Source organism: Triticum urartu, chromosome 6, assembly GCF_003073215.2.
Source record: "Triticum urartu cultivar G1812 chromosome 6, Tu2.1, whole genome shotgun sequence".
Taxonomy (NCBI): Eukaryota; Viridiplantae; Streptophyta; class Magnoliopsida; order Poales; family Poaceae; genus Triticum; species Triticum urartu.
In genome coordinates this window covers 175,890,180-175,910,257 of record NC_053027.1, presented here as the reverse complement: position 1 = coordinate 175,910,257, position 20,078 = coordinate 175,890,180, and positions in this window count along the sequence as shown.

Sequence of the window (20,078 nt, the reverse complement as noted above, 5' to 3'; positions counted from 1 at the left end):
ATTCTTTGTCGTAGAAATAAAGGAGATCAACTTCCAATACTAGTGGGTATTAAATTCCTGTCTTCATGTGAAAAAACACATGCTATGAGTATCTTTTATCCTATTGTTGTAGTTACATGTAAGTCCATAAAAGCATATATTTAGTGAAGAATAAGATTGCAACTGAGGATGGCAAGTTCATGTAAAATAACAACTGAAAAATTGCACGGGGAACTTGAGCTTGATCCGAACTTAAAGCTATTTGATTCTTTTGTTGCACCTTGAATTGAAGACGTGGATTGTACTGTTGTTTTTGTTCTTGCAGTTGAGAAAAGATTGAACTCTAAGAATAAGATTAGATTGCAATTGAGGATGCAAAATTGATGTACAATGACCACTGAAAAATCACAAGAGGAACTTAGGACATGACTTGAAAGCTTATTTGATTGTGTTGTCGTACCTTGAATTGCAGTTGTAAGTTGTACTGTTGTTTCTGTTCTTGCTTTTGAGAAAAAATTAAACTATATGTCATTTCTATACGATTTATGCAGATGGTACTTATTGGAGGCTCACTTGATGGATCGATGGTACAATCGAGGATATTGGGGCACTTGCTTTTGAGAGTTCTTTTTCTTCTTTGAGGGAAAGCCATCATGCTAGTGTATATTAATTTGGAGTTATAGCTACATCATCTGCAAAAACTACAAGTGGAAAACCTGAAGGGTTGCCTATGATGGGTTCAAGTCTAACCTATCATGAGTTTTTTTATGGGATCATGAGATTGATTGTGAGATTGGTGTAAAGAATATGTGATGGACTGTAAGACTTATTGTAAGATTAATATATATGGTATTAGGAACAAAAACAAAAGAGAATACATGGAAATTATTAGTGCAGGGTTGTTTGGTTGAAGTGATCAACATACCTATCTTGGCTTGGGCTGCTGCTCATGTTGCATATTTGTGCGCGATCCCCGTTGGAGGGGCGCATGTGCCTTCAGGCCCTATTTGTCCGAGTCAAAAAAGACATCAAAGAGGAGGAAGGACGTAGGGCTGGAAATCTGGATTGCTGACCTGAGCGGTGGAGGATGTATGCATGGAAGCTTGGATCTGGGAGGAGGAAGGATGTATGCCTGGATCGTTGTCTGGTATTGTGCCAAGGCAAGCTAGGGTTCCTCAGCGTAGGTTTCTTTTGATTTTGTTAGATCGCTTCTTCCTATTCCTAAGGACGCCTTGATAGGTTAAAGATATGTTAAAGGAAAAAACAGGTAGACGTGAGGGAAGTTTTTTCCCATTATAGTATAATGGCAATGGTGGGTAATTTTAAAGTTAAATATAATCTGACGGCCATATATTTTTTGACGATTAAATTAACGGTTACATGTTTCTAATTTTTGTGGTAATTTCTAGACTAATTTTCTTTTTCCTGCTTAGCCCGTAAAGTACTTTTTATATATAAATAGATTGCTCGACAATAATTTGTTCACCCACTGTAATACTTATGCTATCTTGAGAGAAGCCACTAGTGAAACCTATGGCCCCCGGGTCTATCTTTTATCATATAAGCTTTCAATCTATTTTATTTGCATCTTTATTTTTCCAATCTATATTATAAAATACCAAAAATATATTTATCTTATCATATTATCTCTATCAGATCTCACTTTCGCAAGTGGTCGTGAAGGGATTGACAACCCCTTTATTGCGTTGGTTGCGAGTCCTTGTTTTTTTGTGTAGGTGCGTGGGACTTTTGAGGAGCCTCCTACTGGATTGATACCTTGGTTCTCAAAAACTGAGGGAAATACTTACACTACTATTGCTGCATCACCCTTTCCTCTTCAAGCAAAACCAACGCAAGCTCAAGACGTAGCACCTGTCCCGTCTCTCTCACTACCTGGCCCTCCTCCAGCCGTGAGTAATGTAGCCCACGGGCTGCCACCGCCACCTCCGCACCAAGACGGTGCCTTGGCACCAAGGTGCGCGGCCCCCCGGCGCGACCCGACGCGCCGGGCGCCCGCGTAAGAAGAAGGAAGCTGCCAAGAGGTTCCCCGGCCGCAAGAAAACGCTCCTGCACTTCCGGTGCCACCACGACAAGACCGCATGCCGCCTTTAGCGGTGCTGCGTGGACATCGAGGGAAGGCTCTGCCTTTGCAAAGGGCCCCAGTGGCCACAGCAGGCTGCCGTGCCTTCACTCTGGAGCTGCGTAGCATCGTGTGACCGAGCAAGTTCAAGCCAGACCTGCCTCCTCGCTACGACGGCATCCCCGACCCTGCAGAGTTCTTATAGCTCTACGAGCTGAGCATCGAGGCGGCCAACGACGATGAGAAAGTCATGGCGAACTGGTTCCCCATGGCTCTCAAGGACGGAGCTCGCTCGTGGCTCCTGAACCTTCCCCCAGGTTCGATATCCTCCAGGGTAAGATGCACGACCGCTTCATCGCCAACTTTCAGGGCACTCGCGACTGCCCCACTACTAGAAAAAGGGCTATAGATGGGATTGACACTAATGGCGCACCAGAAAAGTGGTGCGCCATTAGTATATACTAATGGCGCACCACCTTCTGATACGCCATTAGAGTTGAAACTACTAATGGCGCACCTGGCCCAGGGTGCGCCATTAGTATAAAAATTTTTTTTGAACTAGTGCGCCTGTCCAAACATACTAATGGCGCATCCAGACACAGTGCGCCATTACTAGTTGTAACTAGTAATGGCGCACCTGTCGGAAAGTGCGCCACAAATGTTGTTTTTTTTATTATATTTTTTATTCCTTTTTTTGCAAAACTACTAATGGCGCACTGTTCCACCGTGTGCCATTACTAGTTTAAACTAGTAATGGCGCACTGTGGAACAGTGCGCCATTAGTATGTTTTTTTTGCAAAACTACTAATGGCGCACCACCAGAAGGTGCGCCATTAGTAACCTGGATTACTAATGGCGCATTTAGAGTTGGTGCGCCATTAGTAAGTGGGCAGCAACAAGATATTTTGGACAGCCTCTCCTACCCACACTCACTTTATCCCCACTTTATTCTCTCCACCTCCTCCTTGTCTGGAGTGCCTCCTCTTTTTCACCTCATTTCCACCATAGATACATTCAATTTAAGTGGTTAAATTACCTTGTTTTGATAGGTAAGTAAGGGGGAAGCTATATTTATGTTGTTCTCCCTACAACAATGTGCAATGCACTTTTTATGGCCTAGCTAGATCTATGTATGTTCGTGGTGTTGCATATGTTTGTGGTGTTGCATACGTGTTTGTGTTTGGAGGTGTACCGGTATTTGAAATGCGATAGTTGCCAATATTTTGCCGGAATGTTGATTCATTTCCGTTTCGGCGAGAATTTTGGCATTAAGCATTCTTTTTGGTCCTATTTTTAGGGAAAGTCATGCCAAATTTTTTCTTGGTTCTAAAATATCGTTTTGCTCTACCCCGCAGGCGACCATGGTCCGCACGATGACCGAAGGCATCGTGAATAGGTTTTTGAGGTCCGCGAAGGCCGAGATGCTTCAAAATAACGAGACGGAGATAAGATGTCCGTGTCGAAGATGCAAGCTAAGAGCCTTATTGTGGACCCGGATTCCGTGCAGGTGCGGGACCACGTGCTCTTGCGTGGTTTCATGGATGGCTATCGGTGCCATGGTGATGAAGATGACTACGAAGTCGTCCATGGGGGGCGGGCAAGAAATGAGGAAGGGCAGCAAGACAACCACCGCGGCTCGGGCGGGCGAGAAGACGAAGAATCCCCAGGAGATGATCATGACGGTGATGCTGTACACAGTCATCATGTAGAAGATGCAGGACATGATGATGAGGAAGATGCCGGAGAAGACGATGGGCATGATCATGAAGATGATGATGCCGGCGGAGCAGACGACGCTGGACCATCGATGGGCTGGGTGCAGGACCCTCATATTCAAGAGCTGCTTCTCAAGCAGACGGATAACGCAAGAGCTGCCGCCTGAGAGAAAGCCAAGATGGATCAAATTGAGTTAGACGCGGTTACTCCATTGTATGAAGGATGCAGGACCGAGGATACCCGCCTGAAAGTAACGCTCATGGCTCTGGAGATGAAGGTAAAACACAAAATGACCGACGCATGCTTCGACGAGAACATGTCATTCTGGCACGAACGTCTTCCCAAGGGGAACAAGTGCCCGACCAGTTTGGAGGAGGCGAAGAAAATCGTGTGTCCTCTGGATTTACCGCACGTGAAATACCATGTGTGCATGAACAATTGCATCATTTATCGGGACGAGCACAAGGAGTCTACCATATGTCCGATGTGCGGCGTCACTGGATACAAGAAGAGGAAGAAAGCTCCTCGAAAAGTGGTGTGGTACTTTTCGATCACTCCTCGTCTGCAACGGTATTTCGCGGACCCTAAGGTAGCAAAGCTCCTGCGTTGTCATGCGGATAGGGAGGAGAAGAAGCGAGAAGATGACGCAAATGATCCGGAGATAGATAAAAAAGACAAGATGCTGAGTCACCCTAAGGATGCGAGCCAGTGGCAAGCGTTGAACTTCGAATACCCAGAATTTGGGAAGGATCCAAGGAACATCATGCTGGGCGCGAGCACCGATGGAGTCAATCCGTTTGGCAGCCAGAGAAGCACACATAGCACCTGGCCTGTGTTTGTGTGGATGTACAACCTTCCCCCCTGGTTGTGCATGAAGAGGAAGTACATTCACATGAGTATGCTAATTGAAGGGCCGAAACAACCAGGGAACGACATCAATCTGTATCTGGGGCTGCTGAAGGAGGAGCTAGACACACTGTGGAAATCGCCAGCCAATACGTGGGACGCCGCAGAGAAAGAATATTTCCCTATGAGAGCCGCACTGCTCACGACGGTGCACGACTATCTCGGTTACGGATATCTCGCGGGGCAGGTAGTCCACGGATTTTCTGGATGCGTAAGGTGCATGGATGACACAACGTATCGCCAGCTAGATAGAGATCCCGGGTCTTCGAAAACCATGTTCATGGGACATCGAAGGTGGCTTCGCGACGATGACCCGTGGAGGAAACGCAAGGATCTGTTCGATGGTGAAACCGAACCCCGAAAACGCCCGTGTACGAGGAGCGGCGAGGAAATAGACAAGCTGCTGAAAAATTGGAAAGATTGCCCACTACCGAGAAAGAAGAAAAAGGCGCCAGAGCCGGCAAAGAAGCGAAAGGCGCCAGAGCCGCTGCTGAAGGTATGGAAAACGAGGTCTGTTTTCTGGGACTTGCCATACTGGAAGATCCACCGTGTGCCTCACAGCCTTGATGTCATGCATATCACGAAGAACGTGTGCGAGAGTCTGCTTGGTACCCTGCTCAACATGCCAGAGAGGACCAAAGATGGGCCGAAAGCAAGGGCAGACTTGAAATCAATGGGCATCAGGCAGGAGCTTCACGCTATATACGATGATGATGATGATGATGATGATGCGAAGCAGGACACAGAAAGTCGTCGCAAAGTCAAAAAGGCCAAGAAGACCGGAAATGACTACCCTCCCGCGTGCTTCACTCTAAGTCAGGAGGAGATCGAGCAGTTTTTCACCTGCCTCCTAGGAGTAAAACTTCCTTACGGTTACGCGGGGAAGATAATGAGATACCTAGACCCAGCGAAGCAGAAGTTCAGCGGGATGAAGTCTCACGACTGTCACGTGCTGATTACGCAGATACTTCCAGTTGCAATCCGTGGGATCATGGACGCGCACGTCCGTGAAACGCTATTTGGCCTATGAAACTTTTTCGACGTCATCTCTCGGAAGTCGATTGGCGTGAGGCAACTCAGAAGGCTACAGGAAGAGATCGTGATGATACTATGCGAGCTTGAGATGTACTTCCCGCCCGCATTCTTCGACATTATGGTGCATCTGCTAGTCCGTATAGTGGAGGATATCATCCAACTCGGGCCGATGTTCCTGCACAGCATGATGCCGTTTGAAAGGATGAATGGTGTCATCAAAGGATACGTTCGCAACATGTCACGTCCAAAGGGAAGCATAGCCAGGGGCTTTCTGACCGAAGAGTGCATCTCCTACTGCACGAATTATGTAGGCATCGAGAACCCCGTTGGTCTGCCCGTCAACAGGCACCTCGGCAGGCTCGCTAGATGGGGTCACCGTGAGGGTCGCCGCGAAATGCATGTCGACTTCGAGGGTCGACTCGCCGACTTTGAAAGAGCAAACCTAGTCGCGCTACAACACATAGACGTGGTCGATCCTTGGGTGGTAGAGCACAAAACCTTTATTAAGAAGACGTACAATGACCGAGGCCAACAGAGGACGGACGGAGATATACTCAAAGAGCACAACTCATGTTTCACGCGTTGGTTCAAGCAGAAGCTTCTGTCGTACCCTTTACATGAGGATTCTTCCGCGGAAGAACAACTCATATTCGCCTTGTCACAGGGCGCCAAGCACAACCTGATGACCTATGAGGCGTACGATATCAACGGCTACACATTCTACACCGAGGCCAAGGACATGAAGAGCGATGGTTATCAGAACTCCGGGGTAACGATGGAATCCTACACCGGTAACGACAAGGACAGATACTACGGAAGGATCGAGGAGATCTGGGAGCTGAGCTACGCTGGAGAGAAGGTCCCGATGTTCCGTGTCAGATGGGCCAAGAGCGTCCTAAAAGAAGACTGGTATTTCACCACCATGGTTATACCCGAAGCCAAATCCAAGACCGCGGGCGCAAACGTCACCACGAAAAATGAGCCATGGGTACTGGCTTCCCAAGTGGACCAATGCTTCTTCATTACCGACCCGTCAAAGCCCAGTCGTGTTGTCGTGAGGAGAGGCAAAAGGAAGATCATCGGAATGGATGGAGTAGCCAATGAGCAAGACTTCGACAAGTACGGCGACCCGAGGATCGAACATGATGACGATGATGAAGTAGCAGCATACACCACAAGAAGAAGCAGGACCACGCTACCTAAAGGACATCCGTTCCACAGAAGAACTCCATTTGCGAAAAAGAAGGGCAAGAAGATTGTGAACAGATAGCTAGCTAAGATCGATTGTATTTAAATCGTAGCCTTCTGGTGTGAGAACCCAGGACCTCCTGGTGTGAGAACTGCCTGCTGACCAGTCGAGCTAGTAGAGGGAACTTGATGTGGCTCAGGTCAGGTGGAAGATAACCTGTTGGCTCGAGCAAAAAAAAAATACTAATGGCGCACCAGGGTGAGGTGCGCCATTAGTATGGATGTACTTATGGCGCACCGAGGGGTGGTGCGCCATTAGTATTTTGCCGCCCCCATCCATATTTCCTCCCCGGCCCAAACCTATCCCCTCTCTCTCCCTCGCCCTCGCCCTCGATCCCCTTCCCCTCTCCTCTCCCGACGCCGCTGCCCCGCCGCCTCGACGCGGCCCCGACGCCACCTCGACGCCTCGACGCCGCCTCGACGCCCCGACGCCGCCTCGACGCCTCGCCCACGCGTGGCGCAACCTCTGCCTCGCCGAGTCCAAAGGTACCCTCTTTCTCTACGCCCCCCGCTCCCCGGACCCTGGCTAGGGTTCTAACTGAACTGCTGGGGGTTTTGCATCTAGCGGCCGGCGGCGCCACGAAGCTGGAGGAGCTGCTCGTGGAGGAGACGTGGCTAGAGGCGCTGTCCGGGGAGCTGCGCAAGCCCTACGCGCTCGACCTCTGCCGCTTCGTCGCCCACGAGCGCCTGCACGCCAAGGTGCCCATCTACCCGCCGCCCCACCTCGTCTTCCACGCGCTCCACACCACCCCCTTCCACAACGTCAAAGCCGTCATCATCGGCCAGGTACCCAAATACCAAGCCACTCAAGTCTACGAATCCTGTACTTGTTCACCTGCTGCTTCATTTTCATTGTGAAGAAATGTGTGACAGTTTCACTAACTTAATTTCATTCTGAAGAAAATTGCGCCTAGAATTTCTTTTTGTTACAATGCTGCTTGCTAAATGGAGTGATGGCATCAAATTGAAACATGGATAGAAAAAAATTGGCAACGCCGTATGCAGAAATGTAAATTGTTGCTTCTGTTCTGCGTATTTATATTATGCTAGAATAACTGATTTGTGGTGACAGTGCTGCCTGCTGTATGTAATAATGACATTATACCGAAATATGGATAGTATAATTTGGCAGTGCCATATGCATTTTCATATCATCATGCGAGAATAACTGGTTTGAGGCTATTTTGTTTGTGTGATCACATTGTGGTGCCTGGCATATTTGCCACAACACTTTGTAGCCGGAAAATATGCCTGTCATATATATGCCTTTCATTCAGCTATTAGTTGGTGATCCTATTTCGCTTGCTGTACTTACCATATGGTCTTCATTTGTCTTTGAACCTACTTTGCATCTGTATCATGCACTAAGTTTCTGATTTTAGTGTTTTCAGTCTATTTTTGTATTTCTGCTTTAACATAACGGAATAACTAATGGTGGCTCCCTAATGATGACGGACTAAGTTTCTGATTTATTTTCTTATAGAAGTGTAGATTCATTGGTAGCAATTGTTTTCAGTGTCTCAATGTTGCAGATTGTGAACAGATAGCTAGCTAAAATATGTGTTCTGAAACACTGAGAGCAGAAACACTTACTACATACATATGCTCAAGAAACACTTACTAACCAGAAAAGGTTTTGACTTGAAATGTTAATAGCACAGAGAGCACCACAAGTTATAAACACCTCAATCTGTTAGTATTTGTCTGCATTTTCTCACATTCTTCTTGTATCTGATCCAGTATTGCTTGTAGTGGTTTGTCCAAAATGTTGAATGATACTGCTTGGAGATGCATATATTGTTTCACCTCTTCACATGCCAATGTATTTTCCATGTTGTGATGGAGGCCTTTTTTGCCTTGTCCACCCGAGAGGCCCTTGAGTTTGCTGGAATGTCGAGTAACTTCCGTTCCGGCAAATTCGGGTACTCCATATGTCCTATTTTCAGCAAAGGTCATGCTGAAATTTTCCGTGAATTTTAGCATGACTTTGCTAAAAATAGGACATATGGGGTACTTGTCACTAATGCATGGGTGTCGACAAACCATTAATTATACAACCTTGGCTTTTAGGGTGCCTCGGTGTCGATAAAAACCGAAATGATGAAAGCTTAGGCTTTTAGGGTGCCTCGGCGTCGAAAAACCCTCAATGATAAAAGCTTAGCTTTTAGGATGCCTTGGTGTCGACAAACCGTAAATGATGAGACCATGATCTTGTTCCTTGACAATAACCAACTTTTTGACCAAACTTTGTTCCTATTTAGAGAGAAACATGGCCAACAACGATGAGGCCGGGGGTTCGGGCGGCAAGGCATTCTGGGAGCTGTCCCAGGAGATGGAGGAACAACCTCACTTGTATGAGGACGCCGCCTTCCCCACCGATCCTTAGACCACTGATGGTGCCGCCGAGGATGACCCCACTGATGCCACCACTGATGGTGCTGCCGAGGATGCCACCACTGATGATGGCGGCGCACGCACAGATGGCAGCCAACCGAAGAGGCAACGGAAGGACCGGCGCCCGACCGTGCTCCGCACCCTCAAGGAGGAAGTTACTGAAGTGGACTCCGACAGGAATCCAACGGCGCCCAAACGAATAGTCAAGGGGTACTCGCTTCAGCTCGGGTGCATTCTCTGGAGCACCGTCTCGATCAACACCGAGAACCTGAGGCATCCTGACCGAGGGAATTTGCGCAACCTCCTCTTCACGAAGCTGCATGAACGATACAAGTTCCCCGCTGAATTTGAAAACACAAGCCTCAAAGGGAATAAAGTGAACAATGCTGCCCTCGCGAAGATGAGCAAGGTCCTGTCTACTTGGAAAAGCAATGTGAAGAGAATGATCGAGAAAGGTGAGAGTTATGAGAAGATCAAGGACAAAAATCCTTCGATCACCGAAGATGACTACAACGACTTCACGATCAATTGCTCGAGCACCGCAAACTCCGAATCAAGTCAGTGGGGGAAAGAAATGCGGGAGCTGAACTTAGGGGAACACACACTCGGTCCCCGCGGTTATAGAGTGGCGGAGCCTATATGGGACAAGGAGGAGGCGGACCGTGCCGAGCAAGGCCTACCGCCCCTCTTCGATAAATACGGTGACAAGCAGACCAGGAACTTTGTCAGGGCCCGGTACAAGAAGGACCCGAAAACAAAGGAGCTTACCACGGATCCGAAGACTAGGGCGCTTGAGCTTGTTCTGGTAAGGAATACACCCCCGCGTAATTAGCTCCATATGGTTGCATTCTAATTAATGAAGCCAGATTTCTAAATGGTTCACATTCCTTCCGCAGGCGACTGAAAGCAGTAGCGCGGGGTCGACTAAGAGCAACCCTTGGGACACCACTCTAAATAGGGCGTTGAATGTAATGAAGAACAAGGATAAGCTCAGTAAGCCAACGTCAGCTGGTCGTGTGGCCGGCAAAGGCTTGTCGACAAAATGGTCGTCATACTATAACACTGGTGGGCAAAAGGAGAAAAAGACTAGCTCGGAAAGCCAGGCGCGCGAGGTTCAAGAACTCAAGGCACAGGTGGCGCGGATTCCAGAGATTGTCCAAGAGCAAGTGCAACAACAACTCGGAGCGACGATCACCGCCATTGTGCCTACCTTGATCGAGGGGTTGAGTGCGTGGACCGATTCCTAGCTTCACGGCCAGCAACTCGCAGAACGCGATGGCGGGGCCATTGGTGTCTCCGGCGGAGGCGGCATTGGTGTCTCCGACGCCGGCATGGGAGCTTAATGCACCCGGGTGTACGCCGGCCGCCACCTCTGCAGCAAGCGGCCCCTCCGTCAACTGCACGCCCGCCGTTGGCGGTGCCTCGACATTAGCCGAGCTCGACGCCATCATCACGGTAACTAATTAAGCCTCTCTTGGCCGAGGACTTCATCTCCTTGCCTTTGACTGGGCATCCCTGACGCCCTACATGTTTTCGCAGGGTGCCGCCGACGTTCCGTGCACTCTACTGCACTCTGTGAACAACGAGTTGGTCGATGTCGCCAAGGGCAAAATCGTTCAACTGGGAAACCCCTTGTTCCATTGTACCCAGATGCCACCCAACTTGTTTAGGGTTCAACTGGTTCGGGTGCTGCCAGGCTGCGACGAGTTGTTACCTTCGATTCGACCCGTCGGGGCCGACGATGATGACGTGATGACCCTCAGCGCCTGCCTGAGCTGGCCCCTGCTTTGGCCGAAGAGCCAGATTCGTTTCAGGGCGGGGGACACCACCCCAAAGACAACACCGCCTGTCGTGCCGGCGCCAAGTCGGCCCCATGGCAAGACCACCGCAACGGTGCCGGACATCCCTATGCCACTGGATCCAAACATGCATATGGCACAGGATCAGAACGACGACGACGACGATACATTTGGCAACGTCGATCAGTACTTTGCCGATCATGGGTACGGTGGCGACTTCATGGGACCTCCTTCTGAAGAACCCAACCCAACAAAAGACGTGCGCGATCTAGCTGGTACCGCGGAGAAGCCAAGTTGCAACAGGCGTCGTCTGCAGTTCAGCTCTCAGGAGACGCCTCCAGCTGCCGACTTCACCGAGCCTCAGATAGGCGAGGTGCGAAATATTATCAGCCCCAACACACTCAAGAAGGTGGTCTGTGAGCAGAACTCGGTCCCATTACAGGAGAAGAAGAAGGCACGCAAAAGAAAGACTAACAAGGGTGCGGGCCAGCCGGCACCGAGTACGATCCGTGCTCAGGACGGGCCACCTTCACCTGAGGATTTAATGAGGAGGCTGCATGTGGCGGGTAGGCCGATGCTACCGAGAAATATGCTTGATGCTGCAACCGGTGCTATGCGGAGTCTGCATGACAGTGTTCTTTCTTTGGAGAAGCGGCGTCTCAGAGAGAAGGATGTGGCATACCCGGTTTTCGCGGCCAAGGTGCTAGAGGGCAAGGGCTTTGTGGATAACTCTATCGGGGGTACGATCGTCCTGCGGTTTGATGATGTCCACGCTATGTTGAACCTTCATCCGCTGCACTACACCTTCGTTCGGCTATTTTCGCTGAGTATGGAGATGCGGATCATTCGCGACAAGACCCCGGACATCGTGATAGTCGACCCCTTCTACATGCGTGCCAAGATCTTGGGCAGCGCTGGGGACTGGCAAGTCGCGAGTTCTTACCTCGAAGGCGTCATTCTGGCAAACCAAGATAAGGATAACTTCCTCGTGCCTTACTTTCCCGAGTAAGTCCTCCCCTCAACCGCCCCGTAACATATGAATTCTTAGATTTCGATCGTTTTTCTTTTCACATTCCGTGTTTTCTGCAGTGACACACATTGCACGCTCATCCTCCTAAGCCCCAAATATTCCATGGCCACGTATTTCGACCCGGACCGTCATTCAAACGTAGACTACACAAATGTCAAGAAGGTTCTTGATGATGTTCTCCCCAGCTATGCCAAATCTGGAGGCACCTTCACCAGGCCTATACGTAAGTACGGCAAGCACGTGTTCTCCCATAATACGACATTCTGCTGCGTCAAGCAGCCGCCTCGCGGTCAGAAGGGTGCCTACTACGCCATCCATCACATGCGGGCGATCGTACGGGACCATCATCAACTTCTGCTACCGAGTAAACTCAAACATTGGGCCGCGAGCGTGTCGGCAATCCAGGACGTGGACATCAGACAAGAATTCTTTCGCATCCAGTCGGAGTTTGCGGAAATCATCCATCAAGATGTCCTTCGTACCTCGGGGCAGTTCTACCTCAGAAATCAACCGTCCAACGGTGACATCGACACAATGCTACAAATGCAGGCTGACAACGACCGTTATTTCATGACTCCCATGATAGACGGCGGCTTCATCCACGCTCTGGTCCCTTGAGTCGAGTCGAAAGCAGTGATGCTGTGTCTAGTTCTGAAACATCGATTGGCTCATGTTGTAATTAAACTTTAATGAACTTGTAGTATGTCTCTTTGGTTTCGAGAGTCGTTCAACTTAGATGTAATCGATGCTATTATTGTCTTGCTTTTCTCTTCCGATCGTTCTGTTGCATACTTATATATTGCTTATGTATTGTCTGTGAATTGGTACTAACGTTTCGTTTGGCTAGTGCATAGCGATGCCGTCGTATGTCGTGTACAAGGGTAAGGTTCCCGGAGTCTACGACGACTGGGAGGAGTGTCGGAGACAGGTTCACCGATTCAGCGGTAACAGTTACAAAGGGTACACCACTAGGGCCGAGGCCGAATCTAGATACGCCCGCTATCTAGCGGGAGAGGGGAGGGAGCGTTGGAGGAACCGGATGAAGACGAGTTTCATCGTGATGATGCTCATCATGATGACCGCAGCTCTCTTCTATGTGATGGTAGTTTAGATGATCGATATCGACTTGTAATGTGAAGACAAACTCGCTACTCGCGGTCTCGAGACTTGTAATATAATGTTCTATCTTTGTTCGGTCTTTTCAATTCGGAGACTAATACGATGAATTGTATTCGGAGACTAATATGATGAATTGTATTCAGAGACTAATCTTCTATTGTATTCGATGAATCTGTTGTTGATGTGTGCTGTCTATATTTTGTCCAATTATACATTTTGTAACCTGTGCAAAAAACAGAAAATTAAAAAATAAAAAAAACCTAATATTCATACTAATGGCGCATCACATCACAGTGCGCCATTAGTATGCCAAAGGATACTAATGGCGCATCATTAAACAGTGCGCCATTAGTATGCCGAAGTTACTAATGGCGCATCCTGTTGTTGTGCGCCATTAGTATGCCAAAGCACCTCGGTATAAATGGCCCCCTGGGAGGCATACTAATGGCGCACTGTTGTATATACTAATGGCGCATCTGATGTCCGCCATTAGTATACCAGATACTAATGGCGCACTAGTGGTGCGCCATTAGTAAAATATACTAATGGCGTGGCACTAATGGCGCACCACTAATGCGCCATTAATGGCCAAATTAGGTGCACCATTAGTAGGCCTTTTCCTACTAGTGCCCGCCGCCCGCTGGTGACCTACGCCGCATCAAGCAGCAGCAAGGGAGACTCTGTAGAAGAACATCCAGCGCTTCAACATTGTTCGCCTCAAGATCCCCAAGGTGAAGGACGAGGTCATCATTTCAGCGTTCTCCGATGGCGTCTGTGACGTCAAGATGAAGGAGGAGGTCGCTATCCACGAGGAGTTATGCACGGCTCTGGAGCTGTTCAACATGGCGACCAAGTGCACGAGAGCGGAGGACGGGCGGCTTTCCCTCCTCGAGCTCCTTGCTACCGACCCAAAAGAGAAGAAGGCTAAGGCTAAGGACGTGAAGCGCAAGGGGGTGGTCGTGCTCGCGGCGGAGCCAGACACGAAGTGCGATCGGGACCACCCCGAGTCGTCCAAGAGAAGCCGCCCATTCTGCGCCTTCCACAATGTACATAGCCACAACACCAATGATTGCCAGGAGCTCAGGGCCATTCGAGATGGACGCTTCGGTTGACGCCCCGAGTGAAGCGACCGGGGCTACGGCCAAGGAGGAGGACTAGGCGGAGGATGCTGGGACGATCGCGCCCCCCGCCAGGAGTGGAGAGATATTCATGCACACCCCGGAGTTCGAACCTTAAGGGTTTCGCCAGAACCCGAAATCCGACAGCGTCTATGCCCGCAGCGTACGAAGAGGAGGAGCTCGAGCGCGTGCTCCAGCACGTCGGCGAGGTGGAGCTAGCATGTCATTGTCGTCTCCGCCCGCCCGGAGGAGGCTCGGATGGTGGCTGTCGCGGCGGAAGCCGGTCGCACCCACGCCGAGCTCACAAACTTGTCACGGACGTGGAATCTACCTTAGAGATCTTGAATGCCAAGAGGATCATGCAATCTGAAGGAACAATTTAGGCCAGTCGACTCTTGTGAGCCATTGGATGCAACATGGATGGCCAGAAGGGCTTCTTCAACCTTTGAAAATGATTCACTATTCATCTTCCTCTCAACCATCGAGCCACCAGCCCGCCACAGGCCTAACCGCCTGCCGCCCCAACCTCCCCTAAACAGCCTGCCACCGCCATGATCCCTCCACCCCCACCATCCATTTAACCCCGGGCACGATCCATTTTTTTCAGCGAACTGCATTCCACACCCAACACTCATAAGGTAGATCATGGGCACCCTGCCACCCTAATATAGATACTGGGGTAGCTTCTCTGCCATGCTCTTCCTTCGCTCCGGCGAACTTCTTCTTTCACAAATGGATTGACCCAAATTATACTACTAGTACGTATTAACTACAGTAGGAACATGAAGAAACGAGTAGTAGTACCAACTACAAGAAGAAAAGTAGTAAGACATACTAGTACATACTACTAAAGAGTACAAATAATGACAAAGAACATAACATAGTTCTGCTGGGGGCTCACCACAACACACCCCTGAAATAAAACTAAGCAACTAGTCCACTTGACACTGCGGTAGAACCAGCATGAGCAACGACACTGCCACCTTAGTGGGAATCCTCGACTTCGTCCTCGTCCCTCTTCCTCTTCCTCTTCCCTGACACTTCTTTGCTTGAACCAGACAATGGGCTCTGCTTCTTCGTCCAACCCTTGTAGATATTTAAACAAAGGTTGGAATCCGTTGTTGCGTACACGATGTGGTCTTCATCTAGTGTCTTCGACTCCCATGCATGATGAAACATGGGGTGAGGTTTCTTTAGTTCATCGTATGAAGGATCAATCATGGCTGCTGCCAGGGTCAGCATTGAAGGCTGAGAGGAGGACACCAGGCTTTCCTTCTAGAGATCGCAGGGCTGGCCTACAACGAGGCCTATCCGACCCAGGAATATCCCGTCGTTCGTAAAGTCTACCGTAATGAATTTCACTCTTTTGTCCTTGAGGAAGGCCTCAAAATCCTGGCACTTAACGTCAGCATGGCATATGTGGTAGGCCAAGCACACATTATGTACGCAAACCTGGATCACGGCGGGCTTCTTCATCTCTGCCTCCTTTAGAAGCTTCTCCTTTTCTAGGACTAAGGTGTACTCAACATCTAGCCCAACGAGCCACTCATCATTTGAACTTTTCAACATGTCTAGGAAGCGACCAAGGCATGATTCCACCGTCGCGGATCTACGGGTGTAGATGACGATGAACTCATCGCCGGTGATGGTTCTAACCTTGTGCTCACCACTGATCATTGAGATTTGGGAGGCCATGGATTTTGGAGGCGGGTTAGGAGAACTGGAATTGGTGTATTGTGAAAGGACGGGACAACTAGGAGCTAACCGTTGTAAGGTAGAAGACGAGGACGAGTAGGGCGTGCGAAAAGTTTGGGGTGGTGGCTTGCCCGGTGGATAAACGGCTGCATGCCCCCAAGGAGTTATTGAGTACTATGTGGGACCCACTAGATGTCATGTCTACAAGACCCACATCATAGGCTGATGGTATAGCTTCTGTGTGTTCGCACGGCATGCCGACGCCATGCCGTCAATCGTCATGCCTCCCATGACCTTTGCCTCCCTCGCGCGGTCGCGCCCTTTCGGACTTCGGACGGCTATAAATGAACAATTTTTTTGCCTACTCCACAAGCTTGATACTCCCTCTGGTCCTTTTACTCTGTGTAAGATTTGTGTCAGGCCAAAGTTTGCAAAGTTTGACCAAAATTATATTAAAAATATCAATATGTACAATACCGAATATATATTTTATGAAACAACATTTCATAATGAATATTAAAATATTGATTTGACATTGTGAACATTGATACATTTTTCTATAAGTTAGGTCAAAGTAGATGTACTTTGACTTCATACAAAACTTATATGCACCATGCAGACTAGTTCCTACGTCCGGGTGCGTTGTGATATTGCCATGTCATATATAGTCATCACAAAAAGGTTATAAGAGTACTACTACCTCCCTTCTAGTTTAAAAGACTCGATTTAAAACTCTCACCGAGTCTTAGCAAGATAGAGGTGGTGGAATAGTTTTTGTAGTCTGCAAAAGTACTCAATTAATGATCTTGTTCTTCACAAAGATTGTATTTAGCAATGCATTATTGCATTGCATGCATGCATCGATGCATGAACACTAAATGACAAAGAATTTTTACGTTCATTAGTCAATATTCTCTTAATCCTTGCATGCAATAATTTAGTGCATCTTGAAATCTAAACATGTGTGGGGCGTGTATGGTATTAATGACTCGAGACTACCTAGCCTGGCATGCAATGTTCAATTCATTGCATGTAAGATGACTTATGCACCATTCCCCATACCTGCAGGAAGCCTGTTCGTCTCCAATTCTTTTCCTCTCCATGTGTGAAAACCAATCTGCATGCTTGACTCTCCTATCGGCGTTCTGGGAACAGGGGTCCCTAGACTTGCTCGCCTGCCGCCCACGGCGTGGCTGCACCAGCGGCCCGGTACGACACCTCTTCATCAGCCAACACTCAAGACCCTCGCAAGGGGCCAAGCCTCGTGAGGCGGACGACACAAGACCTCCTCAGGAGCGGCCTCACCAGGCAGTCTCGCGAGGGGCGGAGAGATCAAGGCAAGGGGTACCTCGTGAGGTTCCCGTGACGCAAGCCATGACGACCAAGACCAGGCAGGCGCCAGGCGGGCGCCAGTGCATGCAGTGTCCTCATTTCCTCTTTGGTGCTAAAGGGGCAAGCGTGGGCGAGGAGTACCGAGGCATCAGGCAAAGGTTTCCATGTCGGTGCAACAAGACTAAGACCAGCAGGACGACAGGATGGAGGTCATCGTGGAGCCCAAGACAGCGTCACCACCAGCGCCTTTGACAGGCGAAGACCACCTTTAGTCAGGATAGCTTGTACTAGCTGTCGCCCTTTGTCGGTGTACAAAATGGGGGTACACTTTTTGCACCCCTATAACTATGCACGGGCAGTCTGAGCCACGGGCGCCGCCACACCAAGCATGACAAGGGAGGTGACCCAAGGTAAGGCCAAAGCTCAAGAGAAGCAGAACGACGCCAAGACCAAGACCACAAAGAGCAAAGGGGACGAAGCAGACTCCCCCGGCAAGATCCTTGCCGGGGGGCAGTTCTAGCAAACCCGGCAAGACCCTTGACGTGGCAGCTCGCCCCACACCTTCGGAGCGAGTCACCCTTGAGTCCACTGCCCCCATGGGGCAAGGATTCAGGAGACATCCCCGTGGTGCCATGCAGATCTTTGTGAAGACATTCAAGATTAGACACACACCCTAGAAGATGATGATCCTTGGCGGGATCCTAGCTGAGGAGGAACACAAGGCCCCCGGCAAGAGTCTTGCCGGGGATGACAGCAAGCGCCACGGCGGGACCCTTGCCAGGGCACCGGCAAGACCCTTGCCGTGAACACCCGCAGGTCCACCATCAGGCCCACGCCAATCAGACCTCCACCGCCGTTCGCATGCAGTTCCCGACCCAACCAGCTGGGCAGGCACCTGCGTGGAGGCATGCGGATCTTCGTGGAGACCCACCACTACGCCACCTCAGCTACCTGCCTGCCTGCATGGCACCGTGGGCACCGCTGGCCAGGGCGCGTGTCGACACAAGAGGGAGCGGCGATAGACGGGACAGCGCCTTGTCATGTAATGCGAGGGATAACCTCGCATCACTGTACCCTTTCCACCTCCTGTCTGCCACTGTAGCAACCCCTTTCCCTATAAAAGGAGGCCCAAGGCGACCAGGAGGAGGACTCGGCGTTTTGGAGCTCCTCACGCCCCATAGCTAGCTCAAGAACACAGATATACAATCCACCAAAGCAGGAGTAGGGTTTTATGCATCCTCGCGGCCCGAACTAGGGTAAAGGAACCGTGTGCTATCTGTTTGATCCGCTCTTCTCATGACCCCCGCGCCCCGCAACCGTAGTAGGGATTCTTGTGATCCCATATGTGTCGTTCCACACCGACACCCTTCAAATTGGTCATTGTGGCATCCCTTCCCGCTCAATATTTGGGAAGAGGACCAGGGCCTCTATAAATAGGACTAGCCACCACAGTAGGAGGGAGGAGCTGAAACAGATTCAGACCATCCTCACACCCACCAAGCACAAGAGCAGCTCTCCTCACGAGGTTGTTCTTCCCTTGTACTATTCATCATCAGCCCAAGTGGCGATCCACCACTACTACACTGGAGTAGGGTATTACACCACAACGGTGGCCCAAACCAGTATAAACCTTGTGTCTCTTGTGTTGTGAGTTCGTCGAGCTAAGCATAGAGATCGCGGCGAGGTTGAGGGCGTGATTCGATAGGGGGAAATCTTCGTGCGCACCCTAGTGTTCGAACCTCGAGGGTTTTGCCGGAACCCTAAATCCAATATTTGGTGCGCCGGGTAGGGGTGCGCCGAGGTCTTCCTTCCGCTGATGCGTGCCCCATTGCTTCGTCGCATCCATATCTGACGCCCGCCGAGCCCGCGTTGAGCGCGTGGCCGCTCTCACCGCCCACGTCACTCAGACGACTCCTGTCGACGGATCTCCCCGTCTGTCAGGACCCCGATTCTATGCCACATAGATCAAGCATGTAAAGCCTCATATCACTTTGCGGACTCACGCACGGTATTCCCACGGGTGTCGCCTTACCATGCCCGGGGCCGTTTGCGCCTTTTGGCACTCGTATATGATATTGTGCTAGCATCCATGTGGCAAAGAACCTGGGCTGACATGGCTAGTCGTGAACCCAAAGTGGCACCAAGTTATAGGGACATGCATACATGACCCAGCAACGAAAGTGTCGGTCTTCAGCGAGTGAATCCGGACTGTAGCAGCTGGGCTAGCAGGACTCCGGTAAACCAGGCTGTAGCAGGCTAACAAGACTCCGGTAGACACCGCGTCACATTTCCCCGAAGCACTACAAAAAAATACAATTCCGTGATGGTACGTGTTTGTCACAGTAGGTCGCTTTTTTTTGTCATGCATGTACATCCATGACAAATTTATGACAGAGTCAAGATAGTCATACCTGTGCTATCGTAGAAGTGTTCCATGACATTACCAAAATTATCATCACGGAAGTGTCCACTTCCATGACGGTAAACACGTCACAGATGTGCTTTCGTCAAGGGTGACCCTCACGTGGCATCCACCGTAACGGAACGCCGTTAAGCTATCAGGTCGGGTTTTGGATCCGATAACCCGTTAACAGCCCCGACCAATGGGGATTTTCCACGTATAAAAT